The sequence below is a fragment of the Podarcis muralis genome, chromosome 11 (genome assembly GCF_964188315.1).
Source record: "Podarcis muralis chromosome 11, rPodMur119.hap1.1, whole genome shotgun sequence".
In the NCBI taxonomy this organism is placed as follows: domain Eukaryota; kingdom Metazoa; phylum Chordata; class Lepidosauria; order Squamata; family Lacertidae; genus Podarcis; species Podarcis muralis.
In genome coordinates this window covers 35100577-35112760 of record NC_135665.1, presented here as the reverse complement: position 1 = coordinate 35112760, position 12184 = coordinate 35100577, and the positions used below count along the sequence as shown (strand labels likewise).

The window sequence follows — 12184 nt, the reverse complement described above, 5'->3', positions numbered from 1 at the left end:
GAGGCATTCCTTTATGGATGTCTTGTGTCACTTGATATGGTGAAGCATTGCATTAGATCAGGGGTTGTCAGCCTGGTCCCTACCGCCCGCTAGTGGGCGTTTCAGGGTTCTAGGTGGGCAGTAGGGGGTTCTACGGCACAAGCTGAATCCTCGTTCCATCAAGCACTGGTGGGTGGTAAGGAAATTTTACCATCAAGAAAGATACATTAGTGGGCAGTAGGTATAAAAAGATTAACTACCCCTGCATTAGATGGAGCATTATTTTAATTTCGTGCCCAATGCTACTGCAGAAGGGACGAAAAGAATGAAAACAATAAATAATTACCAATAAATAACCACCACCACCCAATACAAAAATCAAGCACTAAAAGAATCAAAGAAATTAAAACAGGCAATCATTTAAGAACTTACATAGTACAGTGGTACCTCGGGTTACAGACGCTTCAGGTTACATACGCTTCAGGTTACAGACTCTGCAAACCCAGAAATAGTACCTGAGGTTAAGAACTTTGCTTCAAGATGAGAATAGAAATCACGTGGCAGCAGTGGGAGGCCCCCTTAGCTAAAGTGGTGCTTCAGGTTAAGAACAGTTTCAGGTTAAGAACAGACCTCCAGAACGAATTAACTTCTTAACCCGAGGTACCACTGTAATTATTACCTATGTTTCTGTCCATTCTGTGGGGTCAGATTTAGAAAAAGCAAGGTATGGATATCGCCTTACCTTGGTAGAAAGAGAGTTGAATATTGCTCCTGAAGAGAAGCCAGTAGCAGTGCTGGAGTATGGATTGTTTTAGTCCATCATAGAGTGACCTATCCAGGTTAGTCACAGACTGGAGAGGAGCAGTGGAAAAGCTTTCATCATTGACCTACTCATTTTTACTTTTTCACTAGTGCTGATTAGCTCTTTCAAACTTAAATTGGCCCAATAAAATTCACTTTAATGACGTGCATTCTAGTGCTTGGTGAAGCTCATATACCTGAATGAATATTCCCCAAGGAATTCTACCATTTTCAATTTAAATGCCTGTTGTTATAATTAGGTAAGTTAAAATATCGACTGACCTAGGTCACAAAATTATGCCCACTTACCTGGGAGTAAGCCCCATTGAAATCAAAGGGGTTTACTTCTGAATAAGATTGCGCTTCAAATGCCCCCCCCCCCCCCCGACATGAGGAAAAGAAGTGGAAAATCATGTTGTAAGAGTGCAAGGCACAGATGTACTGCCAATGCTGTGATTGTGGATGTGGTTGTGAATGCATGTCTTCCAGACACTGCAATAATCACAGTTGCTGCCACTTGGATTTATGATGATGGGGTTTCCTCACATTCCATTTTTTAAAGGAATACCCTGAAATGGTTTGGGGCTGTTTGCATGTGAAAAAATGTTTTGCTCTTCCCTAATATCATGCATACCATTTTCAACTTTCTGAGATGGAAGCAATTTAAGTTTCCTTCATTCGTTTGTCCTGTTGGGAAGACCATGTTTCACGTGTGTCTTAAAACGCATTTCAGCATGCCAGATGTTACGTTCTCTGCGAGTAGCTGCTGAAAACATGATGCAAAATGTGGAATAATTGAACTGTATTAAGACAGCAGACTCCTTGATACCAAGGACTTTGGTATGTAGGGCAACTGCATAGCTTTCAATTTGTTTAAGCCTTAATGAACTTTGGTTCTACTGTTTTTTTGCCTTGCAAGTAGCCAGGTCCAAGTTAAATTATCTAATTTAACAGTACAAATATTTGACAGTAGAAATATTTTAGGATTTTAAATTTATTTTAATGGCTAGCATTGTCGTACATCTAAGACAGGGTCAGGGAATCCAAGGCCCAAATGTGGCCCTCCAGTACTTTCTGTTTGGCCCTTGGGACTATCTCCAGACAATACCATCTCTCAGAGGCCACCCTCTTGAATGCTTTCGATTGGCTGGAATGTGTTCTGTAACTGTGATAATGCCTGTTGCCTTCATGAAAGGAGGATGGAGACAGGTGTATGTATTTGGGCATGTGGAAGTCTCTGCTATTTGCATGGCTGGAGTGAAAAATGTCACACAAAGGTAGGAGTCACAACCTTTGCTCTGCCCACTTTTGTGATTGGCTCCACCCCCCTCTGGCTCCCAGAAGGTCGCTCACAGTTTAAGATTTCTTTCCCCATATGAGTACCTTGTGTGGACTGTAAAATCGGGAGCTGCTTGTTGCTCCCTAGGCTATATATAAATAATACAAATCTGCCTGACATTTTAAATTCATTATTAAATATCAACCATTTAAACACATCTAAATCAATGTTATTTATCAGTTTTTTAAAAATATATAATAAATCAGAGTCAGATCTGATAAAACTTTCCAGTGTGGTCAGGTACAGTATTAATAAATAATATTAACTAGCAGCTAGTTCCTAAAAAGAGCCAAGCAGGAAATAGCAAACAGATTTTGGCTGATGCTGTCTCCTGCTCCTCCACTCTCTCATATTCTGGTGCAGTTCTTAAAGGCTCCAACAGCAATAGAGACAAGGGGAAGGGGAAATTGGTCTTCGGGCTTCAGCCTTGTGCTTTGGATGTTCCTGATTTTTCACGAGCATTGTTGATGCTAAAAGCATTTTTAGAAAGGGAGCATTTACATGAGGTGTTCGCTCAAACAAATGGCTGTTTGTTCAGTAGTAAATGCCTCTGAGTTCAGTGGAGCTTCCTTGCAAATAACCGTGCAACAGGATTTTCTGCGGCCCCATTTCAGAAAAGGCATATTTCCCAAACAGATATTCCATTTGCTAAAGAAGTATAGAAAACTTTGCCACAGTAGAGGAAATGTGAACCCTGCTGCACAGAGGATGTGCTCTTGATTCTGTCAAGCTGTTTGTAACTCAGAGTGCAGTTGCAGAAATGAGCATTCAGTCTTCTTGTGCTATGTATGTAGTAACCAGGGTACGCTAATCCAAAATACGGCTTGAGTTGATTAACTTAAAATGATTATTTTCTAAACTTTTGCTGTATGCAGCTGAAAGAAAAAGTAAAGTAATGTTTCCTGTTAAAACTTGATCTGAGTAAAACACTAAAAGTTTGGACACAGTTTTTCTCAAATGTGTACTTTGTATACAACATACATTTTAGGTTAAGCCCCCAATAAATAAATCAATGAAATGACTCTCCCTCGGGTACCACCTTTGTTAACCTTGGCACAGCTGTTGTAATTCAACTTGCACACACAAATATAATGAAGTCCTTGACATCACAGATTTTATGTAACTGCTGCTTAATGGCCAGGCATTGTAAACATATATACCCCCCTCTGAAATTGTACTGATTCAAAATGCTTTTAAACTTTTTTCAGCTGAAGTTCATACTTCTCATCTGTGTGGTGGCCGATATTGTACTAAGGTTGAATTAGATCTTTGTTTTTAATGACCATTAATGGCTAGGTGCTGGGCAGCAGGGTCATTATTTACATAGTTACCACAAAATACCACCGTGTACTTCACTGAAATTGAACAGCAACGTCTCTGGAAACAGTGATAACGCTGGCTTACTAGCACATTATATCCTGCCAGACTGTGACTGCATATTCTGATCTTGAAAGCTAAATGGGATCAGAGTCTTGGAGGCGAGACATCCAACGAAACTCCTTTTTTACTGCATGAACGGCTGTTGATCATTCCTCATGACACTCTTTATTCAAACCCTGTGTTTCAGGAAAGGGAAATACGTGATGGCATTCATAGACTTGTCACTGAAAACAGTATTGTGTGCCATGATATCCCCCGTTGTCTCCCTGTAACTTTTAGTGAGAGAAATGTGACGTGGCATTATGCATTTCCCCACTCCTTCTCTACAGTGCCGTGATGGCACATCAGTCAGGTATAAGGAACCTGCGACCATCCAGATTGGATGTTTATATGTGATGTTAGCACAGCCTTCCTCAACCCGATGTTATGGACTTTAGCTTCCTTCATTCCTGACCATTGGCCATGCTGGCTGGGACTGATTAGACAATGTCTAGAGCAGTGTTTCCCAACCTTGGGCCTCCAGCTGTTTTTGGACTACAACTCCCATCATTCCTAGCTAGCAAGACCAGTGGTCAGGGATGATGGGAATTGTAGTTCAAAAACAGCTGGAGGTCCAAGGTTGGGAAACACTGGTCTAGAGGGCCAAAAGTTACCCACTTCTGAACCAAGAGAGCCAGCAGAGCAGGCTGTCCTGCTGCAGGTTGCCTGTCCCATTCATTCACTTCCTCTTATTCCACTGTAGTTTGCATCGCCACCCATCTTTGGCCAAGCAAACCGTTGTATGATGACACTTGTACATTTTCATTATATAGTAAGAAATGCTTACATGTAAATTTGCTAAGTTATCACCCTTCTAATTTTTATTTAAGTAACTAAATTTGTTTTTTTCCAATCAAGTTAGAGTGCATTCCTCTTATACTGTACATGCTACTCTTGTTTAACATAAGACAGTCTTCTCCAAGCTGGCATCCTTCAGATCTTTTGGACTAAAATTCCCATTAGCACCGGTAGCTAGCACACTTGTGCTGTATAGAGGCTAATGAGCAAATAGAGAGAGGTTGAGAGAAGTAATGAATGGAAGATACAACTGGTGCATTAAGAAAACCTAAGAATTGGCTATTATATTAAGCATGTATGTTACATGTAGGTTCAGGGACTGTTTCTCCCCTTCAAAACAAAGAATCTGAAAACTTGTGTTTTACAGTGGCAAAGTGGACTTGTAATCGACTATAGAGAAGGGTACACAATCTTACTGCATTCAAGTTTATCTTTAGTCGAGGATATTTGTTTAAGTAAGGAAAACTGTTGCTGACCTCTTGCACAGTTAGCACTATCCAATTGGTTTTGATAGAAATGTTGTTTTCATAGTTGCCAGAATTTCCTCTTGTTTTACTGTGAAGTATCTCCCAGTTTTTCTCAAGAGAATTTTATGACACAATCCTAATATTGTGTATTGAATTAGTTTTGCTTTGTAGGCTAGAAGAAACTATTGCATGTTAACCAATCTACGGCAATGTTTTCCTTATGTATTCCAAAGACTGCCTTCCAGTTTCCTATCTTCTTTCATTTTCCTCCTTCTCCTATGAAATAGCCTTCTCACACAAAACTGACCGATAGAAAATATTTGCCTTTAGATTTGATGACAGGCTATAGAAACTGTAAAACTATAACAGTAGACACTTCCTCTCACTGTCCACTCACCATGATATTTCCTACCAGTATGAGGGCAATGTCCATCTGCAGTCCTTGGTGCCAGCTAGCTTTTGGGGTTGCAAAAATATTTTTCTGCAAGGATAAGGAGCCTCTATCAATAAAGCAGAATCTTTCCTAATCTTCCCACCATATAGATTATTGAACTGTTTACACATGAACTTCCCAATATATTAATATAGAAAGTGATGATTCAAAAGCCTTAAAATAATACTAAATGTGACATTAAGGTAAGAGGGGGAATATGCAGGAGAAATTTTTCTGAGGAGATATGGAGGGCGTTTGTAGAATTTGTACTGTTAAAATGGACAGGGGTCAAACCATCACAAGAGGTGTTGAAATTTTGTGAGGTTGGATAGTTACAATGGAATGGTCTCGGTGATGGGGTGCACATTTTTATTCTCATTTATTTATGATTATTACTTTGTCAAAATATTTTTTACAATTTTTAAAAATGTATAAAAATAAGATAAAAAATTAAATAATAATGTTATTAATAATACTAATAATACCGGACGCTAATACTTTAAGGCTAAAGTCTTTAGAGAGGTTTGTACTTGCTAATAGGTGATTTATACATAATTTACTAAACAATTCTAGCTGGATGCAGTTTGGAACTTCAGTAGGATTTTGTAAAATATTAGTATTATAAGCATTAATAATTCAATTTATATCCTGCCTTTCTTCCTGGAGGAGCCCAGTAAAAAGCACCAAGAAAACAGGCTATAGTTATTTGAAATGAACATAATGTTATTACTCATACTGGAAAATTGTTTGTAGTACTCAATTTAGAAACATGTATATTTTGCCTCAGTCTAGGCATTATCTCATGCTTATTCATATTCACGGGGGTATACATTGACTTTCCACGCTAGGAACCAAAACACAAAAATGTAAAAGCCTCCACAATGGTTGAGATTTTCACTTTCTGATTACTGTATATTCAAAAGGAGTTGGGTTTAAATTACTGCACACCACTGCCGTATTAATTTCAGTGGTATGTTTAAGAGGTACTTTATATAGTTTCCATTACTTCTCAAATGAAAAGGTCAACACCTGAAAGGGAAGTAGCTCCCAAGACATGTTCTCTGCATACCTGACATTTATTATGCTAGACGTTTCAGTTGTGTTTTATTAAGGCTTTTTAAAAAATCAGTCTGGCTTTGCCTTTTTATAAATATGGCCAATTGAGATGTAGTTTTAACATGCTCCTATTTATGTAGCTGCTACTACATCATATGTTGGTGTGCTGTTGCTTTTCTTAAAAGTGCTGGAAGTCTTAATTATTACTTTTGCCAACTTTGTGTGCTTTGACAGCATATTGCAAGCATGATAGCAAGCATAAATCTATATTTATATAACTCTGCAGCTCACATTCTGGTTGTGACGGTTGATGGTCTGATGTTGTTAATTGACTGCTTATTATTTGGCAACCTTGAGGGGCCTGTGTGAAAACTGGGTTGTTTACACCTGTTATAAGGCTAGGGGCGACTGCTTGAGACTGCCTTAGGCAAAAAATAAAATGGTGTGTTTCTATTCTGATATATGGAAGCTAGCTGGCCTGGCAGTCTATTCATGCTTCAACACAAGAGTCTTCCACTTCACCTAAGGGGCTAATTTAGGGGTGCTTGCACACACTCCCATGCGAGTATAATAAACATTAACAGCTTGCCTCTTGCATCTTGCTGAGGCAATTAGCAGCAAACCAAAGTCACCATTTCTGAGCATGTGGTTAGGTGTGTTGGAGAGAGTTTCCCTTGCCCTCCCAGGGCTGGTAACTCACCAGCTTGCCTTGCCTTCATCTGTCTGCTTACTTCCTACTTAAATCTGGGCCCATCTTTGTGCCTTCTCATACAAGCCAGATGCTTCTGAAATTCTACTCGAGTAATCTTCAATTCAGGGGCGTAGCTAGCTGCTCTGGCACCTGGAGCAGCGGGGGTGGGGCGATCCGTGCACGGAGGTGCTTCAGTGATCCTTGATCCGCCCAGGGCGGGGGTGCCACAGTGAGCTGCCCACGGAGTCCGCTTGGCAGATGCAAGCCTCACGTTGCCCTTTTGGGCAGTGTGGGGCCCCGAGCCACTGCGTCACTCCGTGTTATGCCCCCCGCAGTATGCCATTTTGTCACCCCCTCTGGGATGACACCCAGGGCGGACCACCCCCACCCCCCCTTCCTACACCCCGGCTTCAATTCTGTCCATGGGTTGTGCATGCCAGCCAGCCAGCCCTGCTTCCTCCATCTCTGGCCTTCCTGTTGATTGAAGGAGTATTATAAGGGGATTTGGCTGAATGCAGTTACAGTGCACCTTGCAAACAGGAACCCAGATTACACAGGGTGCTCTCTCTCTCTCTCTCTCTCTCTCTCTCTCTCTCTCTCTCTCTCTCACACACACACACACACACACACACACACACCACTACAGACCTTCCTGCCCAATAAGGGAAGGTCAGGGGTGGAGAAGGAGATGTCACATGCAGATGCCCCTATAGCCTCACACAGTACTCATGCTTGGGGCCTTTCCCCCTTTGCTAAATATCACCCAGCCATTGAGCAAGCCGGATAAAGCTTTGTTAGACCTTCTAAGCCACTTTTGTAGTCTGAGCCTCTTGTTTGCTATAGTAATTATTATTATTATTATTATTATTATTATTATTATTATTAGCCCGCCCATCTGGCTGGGTTTCCCCAGCCACTCTGGGTGGCTCCCAACAGAGTATTAAAAACACGATAAAACATCAAACATTAAAAACTTTCCTAAACAGGGCTGCCTTCAGATGTCTTCTAAAAGTCAGATAGTTGTTTATTTCCTTGACATCTGATGAGAGGGCGTTCCACAGGGCAGGCGCCACTACTGAGAAGGCCTTCTGCTAATATTGGGAATGTTGTGTGCGCTCTTTTTGTTGTACCTGTTTGGTTTTGATTTTATGTTTGATTATATATTTACACTGTTTTCATTGTAAGCGGCCTAGAGAACTTTGTGTGAGGGGGATGATGAACAAATGCTGGGGTTGTGTGGGGAGAGATATTATGGCCCAGCCTTTCCATGCGCATGCATTGTAATTTCTGAACAATTGCTCTAGGAAGCCTACATGAATATGTAGGCATATGCCTACATGAATATGCCTACATGAATATGTGCATATGCAGCCTCTGTTCAGATGGCCATTCATGGAGTAGGCAGGTCCAGCTGCTGATAGACTTACTTCCACCACCACCTGCCCCATGTTCAGAACACATATCCCCTCTTTAAATGCGAACGAACTAGCTTTCCTATGAAAGAGAAAATGAGGAAACCACACAAACATCAATGATCTGTCTTAAAACAAACCCCTTATAACCCAGCTCAGCTTTTGCTGATGCAACACCTAGAATAGTGTAACCAAAGTTTTTAGACTTTTTTACTTTCTTTCCAGAATTTTCAGACTAAAGGCTAGTTTAGCTTTTACATTTTTTTTGTAAGTGTGTTGCGTAATAACACGGGTTCTTTGCCGCACCCAGCAATGACATGGTTGCTGTTGAACATTATCCCTGGAGATGGTGATGGCACAGCTTAAAAAAACACGTATCAGGACCACTGACTGATTAACTTAGGAAATCAAATGGCATAATGTTTTCCAGATGGATGTTTTGTGAAAACAAGTTTGTCATTGTGTCAATTTCAAACAGGAACACTTGGAAAGTGATTTTAAAAACACGATATAATGCTTTTATTGTATAAGTTTCTCGCCTCATAACTTGTTGCATTGATATGGCATTTTGTTATTTGAAATGTATCAGTTGCATTCAGTGTTTTACATAGAAAAGTGGGGTATAAATATATTGTGATTTAAAAAAAAGTCCTTGTTGAGGCAGGATTATGTACCCAAACATTTCTGATATATTTTCCTAATTTTTTATAAAGAATGTTATGAAATGGTTTTCTCCGCACTATACAACAACAGCAGCAGCAGCAGCAGCAGCTCATTTTTTTTGGGGGGGGGGGGAATAGAGCATTGTGGCGTTAGTACAGTCTCACGGACTATTGACCTGTACACCACTAATCTGCTGCCACCAACCAGGTCCTCCCTGGTAAATCACTTATTCTCAGTCAGGTTCTTAAGTTAACAAAGAGTGTAGTTTATTGCAAACACAAATAAAATTTAACTGCATTCAAAACGTTGTTACTCTTTACCTTCTTAGTCTTATTTTATCCTGCCTCTAACTCTTCTATCTCCCCTCACACAAGAACCAACTGCACTAACTATGTCTCTGTTTCCAACTGTCTGCCATGTTGCTGGTCTACATCCCCCCCACCTCACAAATAAGTGAACTTCAGCAAATTCCGCTCCCATTCCTCTTTTTCCTTTGAATTCTGACATCCCGAGCGAAGAGTAGCTGAGGTTTTCCGCATAAATAAAAGCAATGGTTGGATCATTATGAAGAAAACTATATATAATACGCTGCTGAATAGGAAAGGATCTATTTGGGGTGGTTGGAGCTGGTTTCTTATCTCTGTGTACAGTACTTTATGTAGAGGGCCGAATATTGCAGGTGAGGTCTTCCTTTTCCTGGTATCTTAATTATGGCAGAAACTGAACTCCATGGAATGTTATGCTCTCTGTGAAGCTATTAGGGGTACAGAAGACTTCTTGGGGACTGGTGGGGAGGTAGTCTTATTGGGAATGGGGACTTCCTTAGATGAGGGTTTGATAATGTGATGGATCAGAACAATGTGCCTCAAATCAAGACCTTGTTATATCAAGCGCTCATTCTCATTGGAGAGGTTACATTAAGTAATATGTTTGAATGTTGAATGTGTAAGTGAATGTCTAGAGAGAATGGATAAAACAGACACCATTAGATGTACTGCTGGATAAGTGCTTAATGGTTATTTTATTTGTATTTGTTTAAAAACCAATAAAAATGTTGTTTTTATATAAAAAAAACCAATGTACCCTCCACCCTCTTTTTCCTGTTTTGCTCCATTCTTTTCCTCCCTATGTCATCCAGTGGATAGAGCCTGGAAACAATTTGGTATAGAGATCTAGAATTTTATATTGTATAATACAATTGCTCACTCTGAACAAACCAAGATCAAAGCAAAGGAAAGAAAAACCTACAAAACCCAACACCCTGTGGTGTAAGACTGATTTGTAATTTGCTGAATTTTCTCAGCCAAATATCATTGCAATTGTAGTAATTGGAAAAGTTAGTATTTGGAAAAGGTAAATGTTATCAGAAGAAGCTTGATACCAGTTTCGCCCAAAGAGCATCAGTGCTCAATGAAGTCGTTGATTGGCTAGGCAAAAGATACAGGGTTTTAGAAATCTAGGTAGAGAGGCAATTCCAAACAAGCTATATTGGTGCATGCCCAGTTAGACTATACTGTAATCCTATAGCTGCTTACATATGAGTAAGCCTAATTGAATTCAATAACGTTTTCTTCTTATTAGACATGAATATAGGATTCTGCTCTTACATGCTTTGCTCTGTGTCCCTGTTATGTAATGGGTATTATTTTTTTTAAAAGTGGGGGACTTCAGATTGAGACACCATTTCCCCAGCGGATCCACTTAGAAATGTCGGTGGAATATATATACTGGACCACCAAAATCCTGGTGTTGGGTTCTTGTTAGTAGACTGAAAAGAGAAGTGGGAAACAAAGTAATTACATTTGCACATGGTACAAAATCAGATAGCTGAAAACAGCTGGAGGCAGTAGGAAGATATGAATTGATCTGTAGAGATTTCAGCAATGTGCAGAAATTAGTGAAATTTGTCTTGGGGAAAAATATTAACTGGGGAAAGAAAGGGAGGAGTTGGGACATCAGGAAAAAAAATGGAATTTGTGAACCACCTACATGTTGTACAGTGGTACCTCGGGTTAAGAACTTACCATATATACTTGAGTATAAGCCGACCCGAATATAAGCCAAGGCACCTAATTTTACCACAAAAAAACTGGGAAAACTTATTGACTCAAGTATAAGCCTAGGGTGGGAAATGCAGCAGCTACTGGTAAATTTCAAAAATAAAAATAGATACCAATAAAATTACATTAATTGAGGCATCAGTAGGTTAAATGTTTTTAAATATTTATTTCAAAGAAAAACAGTAAACCAGCTCTGTAAGTGGAAAAGAGGGTCAACAAAAACAATATGGTATCAACAATAACTTTAAAAGTACAAAAACCTTCATCTCTCTCCCTTCTCACTGTACTCAAACTACTCCCTCTTCCATTCCTCAGCTGCCTCATGAGAGCTCTCAAATATTCCACAGTACTTTACTCAAACCTCTTACCATTGTTTAAAACTGCCAGTTTCCCCCGTCCCCACCAGCCTTTCAGTGTTTCTCCCTTCTCACTGTCATGCCATGCTCACTACTCTTGTGCAACCTGACTTCACTTTTGCTTATTATTGGTATGGTTAAATTATTGGTACAGTTTAAGGGTAAAGGTAAAGGGACCCCTGACCGTTAGGTCCAGTCACGGATGCTGTGGCATATACCCATGGCAGAAAAAGTTACGTAGGAACTTAAATTAGCTAAAGGCAGTGCTTTTTTCTGGGGGTGCACAGGGGTATGCATGCCCCTAAGCATTTTGTGAATCTAAGTTTGGCCTCATTGTCATCTTCACCTTAACTCTTGATAAAATGTAAAAAATTCAATGCCTACTGTCCCAAGCTTTTTGGATTGATAAATTGATTTATTAATAAATTCTGAGTTTCCCAAGTTAGCAAGATCTGAATGCACATGCAATTTCTTGTGGCTTGTAGTAGACCACTATAGATTTGAGAGGTATAGCTTTATCCTATGCAGATCCAATAAAGTCCTATATTTTATGGCACTTCTATTTCGGAAGGCAGCACACAATCTGTGTTTTATTGGAGTTCCATTTACAGTTGAAATGAAACTAATCCCTGCTCTAATGTCCATTTTCAAATATCAGTAGAGACCTTTCAGATCAAGTCCTAGGAAGGAAAAGCTTTCACCAGTATACA

At 39.9% G+C, this 12184-nt stretch overlaps 1 protein-coding gene across 11 annotated transcripts in view; it reads left to right on the top strand.

The window, feature by feature from the left end:
- XRCC4 (X-ray repair cross complementing 4) overlaps positions 1 to 12184 on the top strand; it is a 99495-nt gene that overhangs the window by 28201 nt on the left and 59110 nt on the right. The window lies entirely within an intron of this gene.